This window comes from Phoenix dactylifera, chromosome 6, assembly GCF_051530095.1.
Source record: "Phoenix dactylifera cultivar Ajwa chromosome 6, Ajwa_hap1_PhDact_Kaust_v1.1, whole genome shotgun sequence".
In the NCBI taxonomy this organism is placed as follows: Eukaryota; Viridiplantae; Streptophyta; class Magnoliopsida; order Arecales; family Arecaceae; genus Phoenix; species Phoenix dactylifera.
The window spans coordinates 2,751,837-2,773,768 of record NC_143195.1 but is presented as its reverse complement, the minus strand read 5'-3'; positions in this window follow the sequence as shown (position 1 = coordinate 2,773,768).

The window sequence follows — 21,932 nt, the reverse complement described above, 5'->3', positions numbered from 1 at the left end:
TTTATCAATATATAAATAATTTATGGAACTGGGCAAACGTGTGAGCATTAATATGATAGCCAATGCGTGACACAAGAACAGGGGACAAAGGAAGACATTGGGTCTTAAAAAGCTCCAGAGCACAGACATCTTAGTTTGTATATGTCTAGATATGCAAAAGCGAATCTAGGACGACAAACTTTGGACTTTCTAATATTTGGAACTGTAGATATGGTCTGGATTCGATGGATCCATTTCTTGGAAGCTACTTAATGTTCCCCACCCAAATCTAGTACCCTGGCCAGCATAATTTATAATTGAATTAGATCAACCCTGTCGCACAGAATTATGATTCCGTGACTTCAGGGTTGGTGCCCATAGATTTGCAATTCGGCCAGCATTGCAGCAAACTCTGCTAGCTTCATCGAGTGCCGAGGTGCTGAACTGGATTTGTCGGTTATATTACTTTCACAAAGTTTATTGAGGAATTGCTCACAAAAAATGGTTTAGCCATCTTTTAGCCGTCCATCATTCTGATCTACCCTGGATCGAAATAGAATAACTCTTGAATCTTCTACCGTTGAGATATTTCTCCCTCTCGAGAATGGACTGCTTTTACTATTGCAACCACATGATATTGTACACTCTATATCAAGGTTCACCGTCTCATTACCGACTTTTATACCGATGCAATACTAACACTGTGTCGGTACGGTACAGTACAATATATTTTATACCATCCGGTTCGGAATGATACGGCGAACTATGCTCCATATATATTGGTCATTGGAAAAAGAAATGCAATACAATTCAGCCATCTATTCCCACTCGCCTCGGAATATATAGAGTCTTGGAGGCAATTGTCCCGATCCACTTTAGGGGCCATTTGGGTGTTGTGCTGCAAATTATTCCATGATGATGACTACAGCTCAGGAAGCGTTACAAACCTTCTAAAGCTAAAAAGGACTTTTGAAGCTTGGCACCTGCTACTCAACCATGATTTCAAATGAAGTTATAGCAACCCTTTGACAAAGACAACTAGAAAAACTCATTATCATTGGCTTGTTTCTAAGTTCAGAAAATGTTAGTTCATCGTTCAAGCCTCCAAGGCTGGTAAAATCATAGTCCTAGAGGATGGAGGTTCATGTTAAGCTTTTCAAAATTAGATGGATTAATTGATTGAAAAGGTTTAATTGACCAAGGTTAAGAGTCCTCCTGCTTCCAACCCTTTCCAGCATTAAACACAAAAATAATACATTGGTAAAACTTTTATGGTCTCATAACAATTTAAGATAATGGCACTTCAAAACATTGCAAGTGTGCTTTACAAACACAAAATAGGAAAGCAACCAGCTAGTTCGTCGGAACTGGTAAAATTTTTTGATGGTGATATAGGAAACCAAGATTCGAATCATGCATTCACTACATTTCATGATCTCTAAAAAATAAAAAAAAAGGACTTTTCTTATCTTACTTCCCTTGAAAAAAAAGGGGGAAAAGAAACCAAAAATATTTTTAGGGCCCATTTGGTATTGCTCTTAATTTCTGTTTTTGTTTTTGAAAACCAAAGAAGAAAAATAAACTAGACTAAATATGTACGCTAAAGCCTTTCTGGTTTTTCAGATTCTTTGTAAAATTTTTAGAGCTTTTGGAAGTAAAGATTTATTGCTTCGGAAAAAAAAAAAAAAGTAAAAACAACGACAAGAAATAGTAGAACCTCTGTGCAAATGTCATGCTCAATGTCAATTTCTATGTGAAGTTTCAACTAATTATTGTAGCAATAAAAATATGAAAACAACAACGATGCTGAACATTCGCTTAGCAGCTAATCGATTTTGATAGAAGTAGTAACTCCTAATTTCAAAAAGTAGATACTTAGATGCCTATAAGGCTAAAGTATCATCGAACTCTTTTGATATCGATTAAAAAATTGTAGTTATCATTAGAGACATGTTAACATTGGAGCAACCATATTTTGCTTAACTAAGACCCAACAATGCTGAGGTTTCAAACTCATGAGTAGTGAGTCCAATTAAGACACAAAAGCAAACTAGTGCTTGCCAAGATGTTGAGGAATTGGACAAGATCGGATAGACTTGTGTGGACTCAACCAATTATAAATCAAATATATATATATAGTTCTGGTTCTTTGGACTTAGATTTAACATGGACCTAATGTCACGCCCCCGGCCCGAGATCGCGAGCCGGGGGTCCGCGCCAACTACCGCACACCCGTAGGAAACTCTCTCCACGAGCATGCAAGGCATCTTAACCAAACATCTCAATTATATATATATATCTCTAAAATAATTCAACTGAAATAAATGCAATCTTACTCTATTGACTGACCCAAATTATATAGTCTCACAGTTCTAAATACGCAGCGGAACAATAAAGATAAAACATCAATTTAAATAAAGCCTAATCTAGGATAATTTGTGCTTCAGTTCTTCCAGTCGCTCTCCCATTTTAAATCTCCGATAGGTTAGTTCTCGGAATCTGTAAAACAACAAAAAATTGTATAATGAGCTAAACAGCCCAGTAAGTAATAAACACCCTAACTAGTCAATTCATATAATAACATAAAATAAAAATACAAATTATGATGAATCAACATAATAACATAATCAATTCCTTTTCAAGCACAAATTCATTAAAATTCGTATTTTTCAAATATCCATATACATAATCATAAATCTGATTCGAAACAAATCACATTTATCTCATCAGCCTTTAGCTACGACCACACTTATACCCTGTGGCTAGGCCAGAAATAGAACCGTACTGATACCCTGCGGAGTGGGCCAGAATACCGCACTTATACCCTGCGGAGTGGGCCAGAATACCACACTTATACCCTGTGGTGGGGCCAGAATTGCCAATGCATAACCCCCTATTGGCAGGGTCCAGAACATATCCAGGCTGAGAGTTCTAAATCTGATGCACATCAAAATTTCTTGTAACATAATAGATATATCATAATCCAATCTAAATATGTATATACGATGCAAAAACAGTAATATAACAATAGTCCGAAAAATATTATTTCAATTCACATATCCATTTTTCATTCAAAGCATCATCTCGTAAAATTCATAAATCACATATAAATTCATTAACAATTTATTCGATGCAAAAATAATATTATATAAATGAAGAGTCTAGAGAAGGCAGTTCATTACTTACTTTGAACGCGATCCACAACAAATCCAATTAATCTCACAAATTCTTCGCAGAACCTAATATTCAAAAATCATATTTTTTTAAAATTAATCACAATATATATAAAACTTAAATTTTAACATTCTTCAAGGGCCGACCCTGCAGAAGTGTCTAGCACCCCGGGTTCGGGTTCGGATTCGGGTTCATACCCGTAAACCACCCTCATCCTTTTATTTTATTATTATTATTATTATTATTTTCTTTCTTTTTTTCTTTTTCTTTCTTTTCTTTTCTTTTCTTTTCTCTTTTCTTTTCTTTCCTTTCCTTTTTCCTTTTTTTTTTTTTGTGGTGAAAACGGCATTTCATATAGCTCTAACTTGAGTACATCCTGCCATATCGGAAGCAAAAAAAGAGTACAAGGTAGGGGGTATCCCTCCTACCGATGTCCAAATGATCTCTCCAGAATGTCGGGCTACATAGAAGGCCACCCAATCAGCTGCACGGTTTGCCTCCCGGAAAACGTGTAGAGCCTGAAAATCGCTCAACTCCTGAGCCAACCTACGGATATCACGGATAAGGGGATGGCCATCACCATATCTATCCAATCCACGAGCCCAATCAATCACCACAGAGGAGTCCCCCTCAAGGCAGAGCCGCTCAGCACCCAGTATCTGCCTGGCAAAGGATATTCCTTCCCAAGCTGCCCGCAACTCCGTCCCAACAGCAGTAAGTCCAGGCGTGCGCCGACCACCAGCTGCTATCATCCTCCCATGATGATCCCTGATCACAAAACCGACGCCTCCGGCCACTCCGTCCACCGACATACTACCATCGAAGTTCACTTTGAGATAACCAGGGGGTGGGGGTACCCAAGAAACAAGGACGAACCTGGGCGCTGTGACAGCGGAAGAAGTACCCCAGATGTCCCCGGCCATCCCAGAAGAGAACCTCGCGGTAGCTGTGATGATCTCCCTCGCATGACGAGTCGCTCTATCCACCACCATCCTCAGCGGTAATCTTCTACCTTCAAATACGCCAGAATTTCTGTCCAACCATATATGATAAGCCATGTATGCCCAACAAATCCCCGCATCAACAGTACTGGGCCTCCGCATAGAGACCCTCAACCAATGAATCAAATCCTGTGCCGACTCAACTGAGTGGGGCAATAGGGCCGGTGACCTCCTCCAAATCTCCCTAGCTCTGGGACACTGCAATAAAACATGATCAATAGTCTCCTCCGTATCTATACACACCTCGCACCCCTGAGAGATCCTCATCCCACGCCGTGCTAATAAACTCCTGGTCGGTAAGCAGCCCCATGCCACCTTCCAGATGAAAAGCGCCACCCGCGGATGAGTCCGCATCCTCCAAATCCATCCCCCCTCTATCTGCCGGCCTGGCTCACTAATCATCAGCTGATGGATATCCCTGGCACGCACCTGAGACCTCCCTATCGGCACCCAGACTAGTCTGTCTGGCCTCTCCCTGGCAGGAACTGGTAGGGCCAGGACCATCTCTGCCAGCTGCGCCCCAAACACCTCCTGAATCAGCTCCTCCCTCCATCGACCACCCTCCAGCTCGATCAGGTCTCTGACCCTAAGCCCAGCTATCCTCGCCGTGTCCACCATCACCGGCAACCTACTGATAGGCTGCTCTGTCAACCAGCTGTCCTCCAGCACATCTATGGACCGCCCATCCCCAATGGCCCACCTGATTGCCGGTAGCACCATCCCTGCTCTAGTGCAGATCTCCCTCCATATCGGTGAATGGCGGCGGCCGCCACGGATCCCAGGCGCTAGAGCACCATACTTGGCCCTCATCAAGGCAGCCCACATACCATCCGGCTCTAGTACTACTCTAGCAGCCTGTCGTGCCAGCAAAATCTCCCGTCTCATCACTAGGGACTGGACCCCTAATCCTCCACACCTGGTCGGCTGACATACAACATCCCACGCCATCAGATGGATCCCCCCTCTACCTCCATTCCTTCCCCAGATAAAATTCCTGAAGATCCGCTCAAGGTTCCGCACAGTCGCTACTGGGATAAGGAAATTGGACAGTAAGTAAATAGGGATCGAAGAAAGAACTGACCGTACCAAGGTAACCCTGCCCATCATGGATAGTGAATGTAGCTGCCACCCCTCCAATCTGTGTCTAATACTGAGCTCAAGAGAGGAACACTCCCTACTGCGTAACCGCTGACCCGAAAGTGGCACACCCAAGTACCTCAGCATGCCCTCCTGCTCTCCCACTCCCAAAATCTCCAATATAGAAGTCTTCACCGCCACTCTGATCTTCGGGCTAAAGCATATTGCTGATTTGGATAAGTTGACCCGTTGACCAGATACCGAACAATAGTCCCGGAGAATCCTCTGAATAACCCGTGCATCCTGCCTCGTAGCCCGGGCTAGAAGTAGACAGTCATCGGCAAAAAGCAAATGGGAGGTCGGTGATGCGTCCGGCACGGGCCTGTAAACAACCAGCTCCTGATTGCTCACTGCCTGTCTAAGAGCTCTAGATAGAGCATCTGCACATATAATAAAGAGTAAGGGAGATAGAGGACAACCCTGACGTAATCCCCCGGAAGACTCGAAAAACCGGGAGGGCGTCCCATTCACCAAGATGGCAAAAGAAGGAGCTCTGACACACCCCATCACCCATCTAATCCATATCTTCTGAAAGCCAAATTCCTGCAAAGACTGCTGCACAAAGTCCCATCTCATCCTATCATAGGCCCTCTCCATATCAAGTTTGATCCCCATCAAACTCCTCCTGCTCGATGCCCTACGAAGATCAAACATAAACTCCTGAGCAATAAGAACATTATCAGAAATGCTCCGACCTCCCACAAAAGCCCCCTGCTCCGGGCTAATAATCCTCGGAAGAATGTCCCTCAGTCTGACTGCTAGTAACTTCGCCGTCGCCTTGTACATGGTAGTACATAGGCTAATCGGGCGGAAGTGACTAGGCTCCGAAGCATCCTGTCGCTTCGGTATAAGAGTGATCAAGGTCCTCTGCCAATCTGTAGACATAACTGCGGTGCTAAAGTACTGCTGTATGGCTGCCGTCACATCCTGTCCTACTATCATCCAGTACCTCCGAAAGAACAACGGTGAAAAACCATCCGGCCCCGGTGCCTTGTCCCCCTCAAGAGACCACACAGCCTCCCGAATCTCCCTCTCCGATACCGGCCTGATCAGTGCCATAGTATCCTCCTCTGCCATACGTGCCGAGGGCGGGACAAAACCCTCTGGACTCCCACTGCCTAACTGCTCGGACCACCTGGCCCTGAAAAACCCCTCCAGCACTCTCTGGATCATGTCGGGGTCCTCCACTATCTGCCCAGCCTCATCCCTAATAGCCCTGATCCTGTTACGATGTCTCCTGATCACCACCGCCTGATGGAAAAAACTGGTGTTCCGATCACCCTCCCGGATCCACTGTATCCGTGATTTCTGTCTCCAAAAAATCTCCTGCTGCCTCAGAAGAGAATCATGTAATGACAGAAGTGATCTAAGCTCCCTCATCTCCTCATCCTCCAAACCCCCCCCCCCTCTACCTCCTGGGACTGTAAACTAAGAATGGCCACTTCAGACTCCTCAATCCGCCTAAATATATTCCCTACTTCCTCACGGTTCCACCTCCTTAGCCTTCTCTTTGTTAACTCCAATCTGCGTGACACCCGATACATAGCATCCCCTCTGACCGGCATACCCCATGCCTCCCTCACTATCTCCCAAGACTGTGGGTAGCATAACCAGAATTTCTCAAATCTAAATGGGGGATGACTTGAGACAAGAGTATCGGTACTAACCAGCAAAGGACTGTGATCAGATGCGATCCTCGGCAAATGACGAACATGATGATCAGGGAAGCTTTGGATCCACCCGGCTGTGGCATAGACCCTGTCCAATCTCTCCCAGACCCGAGCCTGCCCCTGCTGGTTATTACACCATGTAAACTTCGGCCCCGAGAAGCCTAAGTCAATCAAGCCATTCTCCATAATGAAGTCTTGAAATTTCCTGATCTCCCTTTTGTAAGTAAAAGCCCTCCCCCCCTTCTTTTCATGGGGATGAGCAATACAATTAAAATCCCCTGCCACCAACATAGGATAGCCCTGACTGATGAGCTGAGATGCCTCCTCCCATAAAAGCCTCCGTTCTATAAACTTTGTACTAGCATACACAGCTGCAAGGACCCACGGTCTGTGATCTTCCTCTGAGATCACAATGATCGCCTCTTGGTTGCAAACATGAAAGACATCAATTTCACAGCCACCCTGTAACCAAGTCACAATAATACCTCCTGACAATCCCTGAGATTCCACAGCATAGAACCCCCATGATTTCGGAAGCATCCTCCTTACCTTCTGCAAACTCAGCCCGAATAACCGGGTCGAACAGAACACATATCTCCGGTTTGTGCAGATGCACTAACCTACGAAAAGCCGGGGCGAAAGAGGGCTTCCCCGCGCCACGGCAATTCCAAAGAAGTGCTCTCATGATGCACACTGATCACCGGCACCGCCCACACCCCCGGGGTCGTTGCCACCTGTAGTCATCGAATCCCCACCATCGCCAATTATTACGTCATTAGCAATGCTCGAGACGCTGGGACTCACACTCTTCACCGAAGCTTTCAATCGGTTCAGAGTTTGAAAGTGAAGGTCACTGTTCACCTGTGCCGTTTGGCACGCATGCTCCAGTCCCCCCTCACTGGCAGCACAATGGAGATCCTCACCTTCCATACACACAGTCTCCTGCTGTCCACACAAAACAGAGGGGAAAGAGGAAGCCACTACCTGGTTTATCCCGAAGCCACCTCCAGTAGAGCTCACGCTGGCCATTTCCTTCCCTCCTTCATGAAATGGTTGTCCGCAGCCAGCCAGCTCCACAGCCACAGGGTCTTCAGTCATCGCCTTCCTCCCAGCGTTGGCGGGTGCGTCCTCACCAGTCACCCTCGCCAACAGGTCCGCCGCCACCGATGCTGCCCGTGCCAGCCCCCGCCGGGGCGATTTGCCCCTCCCGAAACGCCGACCACTCCTCTCCTCCATTTGCCTGGCCATGCATGGGATCGCCAGCGAGAGGTGGGGTGGCGAGCTTTTGCTTCTCCAGCGCCCTTTTCCGACCTTTCCGGCCACACTTCCACTGGGAGAGGGAGCCCGGATAGGTGTAGCCGGGCAGCTTCCCGGCGACCCGGAGCCGAAGACTGCCGAAGCTCGCTGGGGCTTCGGTGGACTACGGGCCCTCTTCAGTGGGCTTGGACACGGCCCACTGCTCAAAACCGATCCAGAGGCCTTATGCCCCCCGCCGAGTCCCCTCACCGATTCGCAATTTGACTCGGTTTGGCCTCCGGGTTGACTCAGCCCTTGGACCACCGGTTCAGTTGGGTTTCCCGATTTCATCAGCTCCGGCGATTTCCGCCGGGCTACTTTGGTTGGCTTTTGCCAACCCTCCAGGTCCGGCGGGGAAACAGGCATCCTCGGTCCCCCTTCATCGTGACCCAGGGATGCGGCCTTGGCTACCGGAGCCGGAGCAGAGCTCGTGCTAGCCCCACCCGACTTCAGCTTCCGGCTTCCCCCTTTAGGATCCTTGGGGCCATCTATCCAATTTGTCGACAGCCATGGGCCATACACCAACTGTTCTTCTTTGTCCCGAGGCTCCTTCCCTGTCTCCGTCCGTCCTGCCGAGCTATCAGCCCCCAGCTCCTTTCCTGCCGTCACCGGAGGGGAGAACTCACATGCCGCCTCCCCATGGCCGATGCGACCACACCTGTAGCAGTAATCGGGTAGGTTCTCATAAACGAAACTTTGCCAAAATTTCCTTTCAATGCCTTCCTCTACCCCTTTCATGAATATTCCGGGCCGCAGAGGGATTTTGATATCAAGCTCCACCTTAACCCTCGCAAAGCCCCGTTTCGTCCCCTGATCAGTGGCTGCATCCAAGGCAAGCGGTCTTCCGGCCGTCGCAGCAATCTGCAAAATAGTCTCCCTGGCCCAAAAGTCCAGAGGCAACCGTGGGAGACGCAGCCATGCTACGACTCGGCCGGCGCCGCCGGAGCCCCGGACGAAGTTCGGCCGCCAACGTTCCATGGTGAATAGCTGACCAACCACCAGGAACGGACCCCTCATCAACATCGCCTCCCGATCTCTTTCGGAAGCAAAACAGACCGCCAGCACCTCCTCTGCCATGGTAAATACCTCAGCATTATAGTTCATATTCCCTGCCCGTCTCAGCTCCCTCACTACCCAGTCGACCGGGACCTTTCGACCTACGCTCTGCATAAAGACCGTTGTGGACTGCCATTCCCTTCTGGTCATCTCCAGCCGCTCCTCGGGGACCTCCAGAACCTCAGAGAACCGATTCTGCAAGTTCCCCAACTCCCGCTCAGTTATCCGGTGGCGAGTCCAACTTCCCTGCTTTGCCGTGCCCTTCGCCACCGCCGCCCATGTCGCCTCCTTCATCTCGGCCCGGGGAGGGAGATGCCCTAGCCCCTCGACCCTACCGGCCTTCCCTGTCTCCCTCTCCTGCGCCTTCTTGTCGTCCATACACACTCCCAGCTCCCGTTCGAGAGAATACCCCACTGACCGCACACTTTTTTCCTTCTCCTCCTGAAGCTTCCTCTCCTTCCTTTTTTTTTCCTTCTTCTTTTTCTCTTCCCCTTTTCTCCCGCGACCATGGAGGGGAAGACGCGACCCCATGCCGAGGCTCGAAAAGGGTGGCAGCCAGAGGCCGGCGGCGCCTGCGGCCGGTCGGTGGTGCCCGCGACTTGCGGTGGTCGGCTTCTCTCCGTCCCGTGGAGAAGAGAGGGCTCGAAAGGGCGGCGACTGACCCTCTCTTCTTCCCATGGAGGAGAGAGAGAGAGCTCAAGAGAGGAAGAGCTCGCGGCGGGGACCCGCAGCGTCGGCGGTGCTCGCGGCCGCATATGGGTAAGTCCCCTCTTCCCTCTCTTCTTCTTTCTTTCTTTCTTACTTTCTTTCTTTTTCAAATGGTTTAACAGAGAGATGAAGTTAGGAACCTTACCTCAGCCCCGGCGAAGATCCGGCGGCTTTCTTTTTCTCCGGCGGCAAACGGAGGAGGAAAGGATCGTCCATGCTGTGGCTGCTCGGCTCTCTCTCTCTCTCTCTCCTCTCTCTCTCTCTCTCCCCCTCTCTCTCGGCCGGCAGCCCAAGGAAGAAGAATCCCCCCCTTCTCCCTCTTCTTGGTGTGGCGGCTCTCCTCGGTGGCCTCAAGGAGAAGGAGAGGAAGCCCTAAAAACAGGGCTTCCTTCTTCTTCGGGATGGAAGGAATTCCATCCCGTTGCCTCACGTGCGTTGCACATGAGGCCAAGGTCTGGGACTGGGCCGGTCAAATGGATCAGGCCCAGTTCCAGGGTCTCACACCTAACTTGTGAAGAGACTTGACAAGATCCAATCAACTGAGTGGGTTTAGAATACATCCAAAATCTAATCCTAGACCTAAATGTTGTGCCGACTTGGCATTATATTCAAACCATACTCAATCAGTTTGTAACTTCGGCATCATAGGATTCAAAGTATGGGTTTGACTAGTTTAAGCTACACTCGGAGATAAGTTATTCCATGCAATCTCCAGTGAAAGCTTTGCACAAAAACTAGGCAAGGTCTCCATGCTTGCATCCCTCCTCTCTCTGAGAGAAGAGAGGCTCCAAGTTTAAGTTTTGGATGGTATATTCCGAAATATTTCAATTTGAATAATTTACTTTCGTAGTTCTTCCTTCCTCCCTCTTTCTTTTAAGAAAAAATGAAAAAAAAAAAGGTTTACACAAGGGTCAGAGGCTTTGCAAAAGACATTAGAAACCTCAAAATATTTTATAATGGACATTCAACCGTTTAAACAAGGCTGCTTTCCAGCCCCATCCCTAAATAGTTAAAAATTAGGATGAGATCCTAAAAGCACAACTTTTTTTAGCAAAACTCAATATATGATGATAAAGGATGGAAATAAGATCCACTAACCAGACCGCACGCAATGCATGACTAATTAGGTAAGGGCAGTCTAAGATATACCTATTAAACCTACCCTACAAACTGATATAGCTAAGGGTTTGGGTCGCTGGGTTCCTAGTGCGATCGTAGTGCTAATCTATTAGATTGAATTTTGTTAGCGCTCCTTTCGTCCCATCTGGATGTGTTGCAAGATCCATTGGCAAAGTTCCATCCGAGTGCGGTAGAGGAGAGTAGTGATATGCTAGATAACAAAGGTTGGTGCATAGGAAGTGCCATCATTGTTAGATTAGCCGAAAAGTATTTAAAGGGAGGATAGAGAATAGCGTGAGTTCAGATGCTTTAATCTTTAAGAACTTTCGCCACTATCATAGTACCATTGAAGGATAAAAGTGTAGTGTTGGACTACAGTAGAAATTTAAGTTATGCCTACTCCTAGGATAAATAATAGAGTAAAACTAATATGAGATAAAGATATATTGGATTGATTGTCAAAGGATCCTTCATAAAGTATAATTTTTACTTATTTATACTATTAGATAAACTCTAATGTTTGTTCCCACGTCGTTCGACCTTTACTTTTAGTGGTTCTGATAACTATTACAAGTTATCATCTACTATACACGTTCGTCAAAACGGTTGCTCTAAAACTATTAGGCCGATAATCATAAACTTTCAGTCTGAGATCTAATTTTATATTTGAGATTATTCTTGGGATTGCTTCAATCATTTCGGTCTATTTCCATGTATTGCGGTTGATCATAGTCATGTTCTAGACTTTCAGCCTGCTTTTGACTGAATTCTTTTCTTTTAGTCTATACCTCTACGCTTGATGAAATTCATTGTGGTCCAACTCTTCCCATTCTAGTAAGGGTTATGTGAATCCTACCCACCCTAGCTTCTTCATACATGATCCACTTGGTGCTTACTCTTGACTATCAATTAGATTGTTGAGATGGGGCACAAACAGATTCTATATTTAGAATATATTTTAAAAATATAATTATTTTAAATAACAAAAAATAAATATTAATAATTTTTAATATTAAATACCATCCATCAAATTATATGGATTCATATTCCACGCCACTCTTTAATTAATATTTAACTAGACAATAATCATGAATCATCTGATTTTCCAAAAACTTATAAAAATATTATATAAAATGTAAGAATATGTAGAAGTTATTGGCATTTTTAAATTATTTTAAATACTAAAATTTTAAAAATATCATAAAAATAAAATAAAGTATATTCATTTTTTCTATTTTTTATTAGAAAACTTTTTGAAAATATTAATTATTAAAATATCACAATATATTTGAAATTTAATAACACTAATACTATAATGAATCATCATTATTCAACATTACTCAGTATCATCTTAGTGGTTAGGAAGCTGTTAACTAAACAATGGACTAGCAAATCGAAATGTGCTTCTAATGTTATTTTAATACTTTTTTGAGACCTGTTTTTTAACATCTAGATACAGTCAGATGCCTGTTTAAAACGTGACAATTAATAGACAACCATAAAAGTTCATTATTGATGCAAAAGCTAGGTGGCAGCTCAAAAATACGTAAAGAAGTCAAGCTGTAAGCCATTTAATTTCAAGCCATCTGAACTTAAATGAGCTTGACGGCTATTCAAATTTGACTTGTTCACTAATTGAATGAGCAATTGCTATTGAGCTTGGCCGTGCTTTTGTTTACTTTTACAAGTCCATGATGCTCAGCTTGACTTGTTTACATGTAGAGTTTAAGGATAGAGGTTGGGTTTAACTCATTTCCTAATATAATGAGCTTGATGGAGTTTGTTATCCTGCTCGAGTCCAAGTTAATCACAAATATCTTGATTCATTTGCAGCTCAACAGATGGGTGCATGCCAACCTTTCACGCCTCACCCAACACCCAAGTTGTTAACAAGGGAAAGCTAGATCTATGCAAGGCAGGAGATAGAGAGTCTCGTTCGGACAAGGGTTGTCTTTCGTGCGCGCGAAGGATTCGCCTTCCTCTGCACCAATCTATTATTGGATCATACAATAGTTGCTTTGAGAGCTATGCAGTTAGATGAATTCGGTGTAGCTATGTGATCATTCTTTCATGTAAAAGATACAACCCGAACCTCTCCCATCGATAGTCCAAACTTTGAATCTTATCCTATTTTTTGGTTTTTTTTTTTAATACTGGAAGGGCCAAAGGTCCGAAACAAAAATACAAAAAAAACAGAAAAACTAGAGATGAAAAAATTGAACTCAACTTTAGAATTGTAGAGTATGGTACCATCATCGATTTAGCTACCACGTCATCGTCTCCATAATGATGCATCATGTACCATACTGAAAAGTACTTGAATATATTTTTAGGATAAATGAGAGTCATCTATTTCTGAGATAGATGATGTAGTGGCTGTCCATGGTTTGCTATAAGATTCTGCTATGCAAAAGTCGCACTACAGAGTATGTGGAGGTTGCATTTTGAGTTTCGAGAGTTGGATTGGACACTAAGAGGGAAATGGAATTTTTAACTTTAATTTACTTTTGAAGAATAACATACAAGACAATTACATATTCCTCATTTTGTGTGGCAAATAATGTTCTATAAATTTTACATCCTAAATTACATGTTCATTTTTTCCTGACTGTATGGCAAAGTGTGAGAGGCAACACCAAAGTCAGTGTTGAGAGTGATGGGCATGAAGGGATTGAGACTGTTCCATCTGAAGAGCCATCCTCAGGTCCCCTTTAAACTATAACTGGGGGAAGGATAGAGTACTTAGATCTTTAGTTATGATAGGTTGGGAATTAAGCATTATGTATTAATCTTATCTGGATCACAAGTGAACCAGTTAAAACTTCTTATTCTGGCACTGGGTTTTCCAGATACAGGAAATCATTCAAGTGGGATTAGCTATTCCTGTGCAACCATTAGCAACATCCCTAGAGGAAACAATGCTGGGTATGCTTCTGATCACCAACTATCCCCATAATGGACTGCAATTGGAATACTTGTTTCTTTTTACTGTAATGCGAAACTTATACTTGTTTCCAAATCCTGATACTTATTGATCAACTACCCCAAATGTTTCTTTTTTTTAAAAAAAATGTTGTTTCGAGGATAACAACATGGTGTTCATGTTTGCTTGTTGACATCATGTGCTCCCTATGTCATTTGTTATTGGTTTTGGGGTGGACTGGGTCTTGTTCATAGTCTGCAAATCAAAAGAAAGGCCTTTTAGTAATCCTTTTCTCTTTCTTTAGAAAAAAACAAGGCTCCAATTTGATGCCTTACTTGAATAAAGTGAAACTATTCTCAGAAGATAATGATAATATTCTGAGAGATGAATCACTTGTGCCATATAAAATATATTCTTACGATCAATTGAGCTAAAGCATGATATAATCAACCCATGAATGACATGCATCTTGTAGACATCATCACCGAGCTGTGAGATTATAAATTTGTAAGATCCCAAGTTAAAATCTTCTAGTTCTCATAAATTACTCCTCTCTGGTTTCTTATATTCTTACTTCTTAACATTACTCAAATTTGTTCTATTAATGTTATGGGGAGTGGTAAGAGGATAAAAAAGAGTAAGATATCACATTTTTAATTGGTTGTTGAGATTCTGTGTCTCGTGCTAATGAGATCAGCCTTCTTCATTTGGGAGAATCCAATACAATTTTAGTAGTGCTGGTGTATTACATTTTCTAATGCATGTCTTACACTTACACCTCAAGCAGGTTAAGGTAATAGAGGTTGCATTTGTTGCTACATCATACTTTTTGCTGATTTTTAATGTGTGAAATGTAGCATGCTAATTTTACTTAAAATTCTGTTCTGGTTACATGTACGATATTGATCTGACTCATTGCTTTGCAACACTGCACAGAGAAATGCCACTTGCTGAGGCACTAAGATACCAGATTGAAGTGCAGAGGAAACTACATGAACAACTTGAGGCAATGTTGTTCCTCCTACTAGGCCATATTTTTCCTTGAAGTTTTGAGGAAAATTGACTGAACTGGTGTACTGGTCCAGGTTCAGAAGAAGCTACAAATGAGAATAGAGTCTCAAGGGAAGTACTTGCAAGCGATACTAGAGAAAGCCCAGAAAAGTCTCTCCTATGACATGAACTCTGTGAGCTGGAAGCAACCAGACCACAGATTACAGATCTCGGCCTTGCACTCTCAGGCTTGTTGGACAATGTAACTCAAAAGAGCATGAAGAAAAAAAAAAGGATATCGAAAACAAAAAGAACAATTCAGGTTTCGAGCTTCACCAAGAACAAAAAGAAGATAACAAGGATATCAGGTGTAACAACCGAGGACCTCACCCAAAAAGACTAGCCTAAATGTGTTATTTAGATTCCTTGGTCCTGTATAAGTACCCAAGATCTACCCAGTGCACAACCAATGTGGGACTAAACACACGCCCGCATGGGTCCTCACATCAAGCTTGCACCAAATGGAGGTTCACTCCTATTGGATTTGAATGTGAAAGGAAATTATGAGCTATTTGGTGGAACAAGAGAAAGTCAGCTGGACCTGTGGATACATTCACATGGAGGATAGATCATCTTGGCTGGTCTTGTTTGAGCTGCGATTATCCAAAAGTTCTCATCGAGAATTTTGGTTGCGGATACCGTAAATTTTTTACTTCTGCATTCTGCTTGTTTGCAGGATGGATTGCTGTCCTGCTGCTGGAAATTACACTCACTGCAGAGTTCAGAGAACTTTGAATAAATGGGCAACATTTGCTAACGGCATAATAGTTCTTCATAAAGATGATCAGCTTTAATACGATGTGCAAGTGCAAGGAAAAGCATTGTGCTGTGAATGTGAATTTGCTTTGCATACTGCACATCACAGGGATAGTGCCAATAATGATCAAGAATTTTGCGTCAATCAAATGCTTGAAGTGAAGCCCTACCAGGCCGAACTCTACACCGATGTCCAGTTATGGGCAATAATATAGGCACTAATTGGTGGTTAGATGCTCCAACATGCCAACTTTTCTATATGAAAATCAAAATAGTCACGCGGTTTTAGTATTGCCTACACTTGCTATAGTATGATGTTCTTGGAGTTCAGAATGTTAAGACATGCATAACTAGTGCTTGGCATTTGTAATGCACATCGAAGACATCGCGGAAAAAATAAAAAATCTGCATGGAGAAGAAAAGCAAGAAATGCTACATTGCTTTGGAGTTGTAGTATTTTCTATTTTTGAACTCTTTTATATTTAAATTTTATTTTCAATTCCCTTATGAAGGTGCAAACTGTTAAAAGTCTGACTATTGTTTGGATAGCAAGAGATAAGAGTCAACATACCTATCTCTCTCTATTTTGAGATGGTCCAATTAAGCTATCTCTCTGTCTTTCAATCTTATTTGAGACCATATTCTTGACTAGTCTAGACCACTTGATATCTGCTTGGCAATTGATCAAGCTTTCTTCATTGCAGACTGACTAGTCTAGACCACTTGGTATCTGCTTAGCAATTGATCAAGCTTTCTTCATTGCAGACTCGAATGCAAGTTTCTTCCTTAATGTTGACTAATAAAGATATTACATAGCCATAACCATCAAACTTTTTTCCTTGTCTACTTGTGATTCATTTCATCATTATATTCAGTATTATTGCTTCTATTTCCAGGAAACTAAATGGTGCCGACTCCATCCACTAAGGATTTCTTTTTATGTTGTTTCAAGCTAAATGAATGTAAGAGTGATATAGACCTATCTCACAAATTTGACATACTTTTTTAAACTAGTTATATCAACATAAACTCAATCCTCCACCTCGTTCAATCTAGCTACAACCATCAAGAGAAAAATTAAAAGCTTAAAATTAGAATTTGTTCTTCGGAGCAGACCTGTCAATAAGTAGTGTAATGTCCGGGCCCAGAACCTACTAGGCCCAATAAGAAATGGGCCCAGTTAAGGGTTGGGCCCAAATTTCACTGTGGGCAGTGCTGTTATCATATTTAAAAAAAAAAAGAAATAAAAACAAAGGGATAAGACCGACAGGGAGGGGTGACCCTCACCCCTGCTGACAGCCGCTGCCGGCGCGCCGGAGACAAGGGGAGGCGGCGGCCAGTCCCGGAGCAGGAGGGAATGGAGAGGATGGGACCTCTTAGAGGGGGGTCTCATCCTCTAAATAATCAATTAAGCCTCTGCCGGCAACCCCAAATGACAGACCCCCCTAAACACCGAACGAGAGAAAGAGAGAGAGGGTTTGCCAACCTACTTCCGTCGCCGGAGGAGAGGCTCGTGACTTCTTCCAAAAGCTAGGTGATTGAGGATTAGTCACCTGGACTTGAGCAATTTGGAAAGCGAATTGAGGTAAGTAATCTGTCTTAATCCTATCGTAGATCTTGTAATACGTTTTATAAGATGAACCAGTGTTTTTTTATACAATTTGAATTGTATGCATGATTAGTGAAGAATGTAAGTAACCTGTCCTAATCCTGTTATGGATCATATTATGTTATTAATGTTTCCTAAGCATTTATTTTAAGTATATATGTTTCATGCCTGATATGTTACAATGCATAAGTAACTTGCATGATCCCAGAAGCTATGGCTATGTATGCGACATGATGATACTGATATTTTAATCATGCATGTAAGTTTATAAAGTCTTAGTTAGCCAAGAGGCACTGTAACGGGCTCAAAGATGCTACTGATCGAATGCAACTGAGCTGGCCTTGCTAGTGGCCGAGAATAACTTCGCTGGCCTTGCTAGTGGCCGAGAATGACTAGCTGGCCCCGCCAGTGGCCGAATGGACTTCGTAGTAGCATCCGAGAGAAAAAGGACCACGGCATGCCGGGGGGCACGGTTTCATATGCATATATTATGAAAATTGTTGTGATTTGCACTACTGCTTTGTTTAAATCGCATACTTATTATGCCATGATGATTATTAGATAAACATGCATGTCAGCTTCTCAAAACCCTGATTTACATGTTTAGTCTACTGGTTGATCCGGTAGGATTATGCAGGATTACTTACTGAGCCGTGTAGCTCATATCCGTTTATTTACTTTTTTTTTTCAGATCCTCACCACTGATAGCTGCCAGAGACACGTTAATTTGGTATTAGCGCTTCTTTCTTTTGGGGTAAAGCAAGTATATACTTTTGTGTATATAAACTACGTAGAAGCTCTGTATTTGGGTACTGACCAGCATGTTGTACTAGATGAATACACATGAAAAGATTTGGTTGGTTTGACTACCCTATTTCCCAGGTATGAGGCTGCGTGCTATTGTGGGCGGTAGTCGGCAATAGCACGGCCGTGTCACGGATCCGGATCCGGGGCGTGACATTTCGTGGTATCAGAGCAATAGGTTAACCATGAGTAAAAATTTTAAGCTTTAATAAGGAAATGGGTAGTTAAGTCTCATTTAGTGAGATTCCGCATAACCGGAAAGGAAAGAAAAGATTTTATTGGTCGCATCATCGGTCTGTCACAAAAATTGCTTGACACAAATATTTTGATAGGTGACAAGGAGCAACAAAAAGAAAGATGTTAGGGCTAATACAAAACCATTCTAGGGGCATGATTGTGACAGGTATGGTATCAGAATTTAAGATTTAAGACTACTAAGGATTTTGGTGTTTTGAATCAGAATGCTAGCAAGCCATGCCAAAATAAGAATAAATTATTTTGGAGATTTCTCGATGGAGTAATTTGTATTTTGGATTATGATTAAAGTATATTTTGACTGATATTAAGTGGAGTACTAGCCATGGAATATTAAAGTACATTGTGATTATTTATGTATCAGTATATAGGTGATATTGGAAGTTTAACTTGGTACTGGGTACTGTGGATGATACTTCTAGTTTGAAGTTAATTATTTTGATGGCAGGATAGGGTTTATTCATAAGTTGTTTCAGGCTTGGACAAGGAAAGATATTTTTAATATTCTTCGAGGATAAAATCTGTATGACAAATTATGCAGGCAACTATTATATAGAAAGAAAGTATATTTGAGAAATGAGATCTAAGAGTTTCCCCTTTGTTTACTTGGAATGTGAAATATTAGATCTTTGCAAATTATAATGCAAGATTAATATTTCGATTGGAAGTCATTTAGTAAATTCTGAGAATAATTTTCAATGTTGAAGAATATTTTAGGCTCAAATATTCTACATTGGATAAAGTGCAGTAGTTTGTGATCCTGTGATAAATCAATTAAACAAATATTAGTTGATGTTTTGATAAAAAAAAAAAAAAAGAGAGAGAATGATGATGACATGGGGTCATTAGGAAATGCGAGTGGAATCAGCAATAGAATTGATACGGGAACATGCCCAATAGCACATGATGTTGCAGGAGTTTGTATTTAGTGATCATGTTTGTAAGATTTGAAATAAATTATTTTATCTCTAATAGAGGGGCAATTATTAAATGCTTTCATTTATCACTAAGAAGCAAGTCTAAATTGTTTTATGAGGAAGGTGAAAAAAAAATTATGGATGATAATTCCACATATCATCGTCTAGTGGAAAGAGTACAATAGAAGAAGATTTTTAAATAGAGATCTTACAATAAAAGTATACATCCTTTTCTTTTAACGGGGATGTGAGATCCAGAATCACCTTCTAGCAATGCTAAAGTAGGGCAGATTATTGTTCATGCAATTTAAAGATACCTAATATAAGATTGGGATATTGAGAAATAATTTTCAGAAGTTTACACAATTTCGAGCTTAAAATGTCCTAAGATGATTTGAGAGCTTATCTCGTATTAGGAAAGAAGGCTTATTTTCAATGAATGAAGTTGTTGAAAATGTAAAATTCATTTTAAAGCGTTGTCGCTTATTTAAGAGGATCTTATGTTGGGGTACCCTTTCTTTGCTCGCTCATGGAAAAGTAAAAAAGAAGTTTTGGCTAAGTAACATACGATCTAGATGGAGGAAAGATTTGAAGTGCAAATACAGATGAGGAATTAAATAGTTCTGTTTGTAGGCAAATAGTATGTTGATCAAAAGTTATTAGTGAATTCAAAGGATTTTGATGTTTTGAATCAGAGTGCGCAGCGAAAATATAGTGGTCTGAATTATTTATCTAAGTTGGTTAGAAGTGCGATTCCTTTAATTCGGAAAGTTTTGATATGTTTTTTGGTGTAGTAGGATTTTTTCTTGATAAATAAAAAGAGAATGTTCTGATTTTGGATAGCACGGTGCTATCCTAGATTCTCCAGTTTTATGTCGTGCTAAGAAATTCTTAGCATCTTTTGACTAGAATTAATGGATCATCGATTTTGATCTCAGATCTGAAATATGCTGATATGAACCTCCGTCCTTCTAAATGTGAAGCTTGAATTTTTTTTAATTAATATCAACTCTCCATCTGATTAAAAGAAATTGAGGTTATCAGTAGACCATGATGAATTTCAATCAAGAGTGGACTAGAGTTGTTTATGATCCAATCTTGTGATAGATCGGGTAATCGAGAGCAGTTGATACTTTGACAAAGAAACTTGATCTTCTTATTCAGAATTAAGATGTTGATTTTATGAATAATCTGGAGAGAGAGCTGTATAATCTTCACCCGTGAGTTTTTCTATTATTGGTAACTCCCGGGAGAATCTTGGCATCTTAAATTTAGTATTAACGGATTGATGGTGCCTTGGTTGGGCTTAGACCTGAAATGTTCCCTACTCCTAGCTATGACATCTTCGATCTACCTATCTAAAAGGGGTTTGAAGTTTTGCTAGGATAAAAGTTGATCATAAAATTGTAGGCAAGGTTAAGAGAAGAAAGAAGATTATAGATTATGAAAAGTATTTGATGCTAATGCTCTCACCTATTTTTGTTAAGCCGATTACGATCTTTGTGTGGACTTAATCAAAAGCAATTAATTTCTCGGGCCAAGGATTATAGCATCTAAGGTGGGAAGATTAGTCTTCTTTTGGAAGAGATCAAAAGAACTCCTATATCATAAATAGAAGGGATCAAGTTTTGAGGTGCCATGATTTTGCCAAAATCTTATCAGCAAACATTTTAAGAGGAAGACTAACCGAGAACTAGAGGGTGACTCGATGGTTGAATACTTTTAAAGCCTGAACCTTAAGGTATGACTAATTTCGAGGACGAAATTATTTTAAGGGGGGTAGGATGTAATGTCCGGGCCCAGAACCTACTAGGCCCAATAAGAAATGGGCCCAGTTAAGGGTTGGGCCCAAATTTCACCGTGGGCAGTGCTGTTATCATATTTAAAAAAAAAAAGAAATAAAAACGAAGGGATAAGACCGACAGGGAGGGGTGACCCTCACCCCTGCTGACAGCCGCTGCCGGCGCGCCGGAGACAAGGGGAGGCGGCGGCCAGTCCCGGAGCAGGAGGGAATGGAGAGGATGGGACCTCTTAGAGGGGGGTCTCATCCTCTAAATAATCAATTAAGCCTCTGCCGGCAACCCCAAATGACAGACCCCCCTAAACACCGAACGAGAGAAAGAGAGAGAGGGTTTGCCAACCTACTTCCGTCGCCGGAGGAGAGGCTCGTGACTTCTTCCAAAAGCTAGGTGATTGAGGATTAGTCACCTGGACTTGAGCAATTTGGAAAGCGAATTGAGGTAAGTAATCTGTCTTAATCCTATCGTAGATCTTGTAATACATTTTATAAGATGAACCAGTGTTTTTTTATACAATTTGAATTGTATGCATGATTAGTGAAGAATGTAAGTAACCTGTCCTAATCCTGTTATGGATCATATTATGTTATTAATGTTTCCTAAGCATTTATTTTAAGTATATATGTTTCATGCCTGATATGTTACAATGCATAAGTAACTTGCATGATCCCAGAAGCTA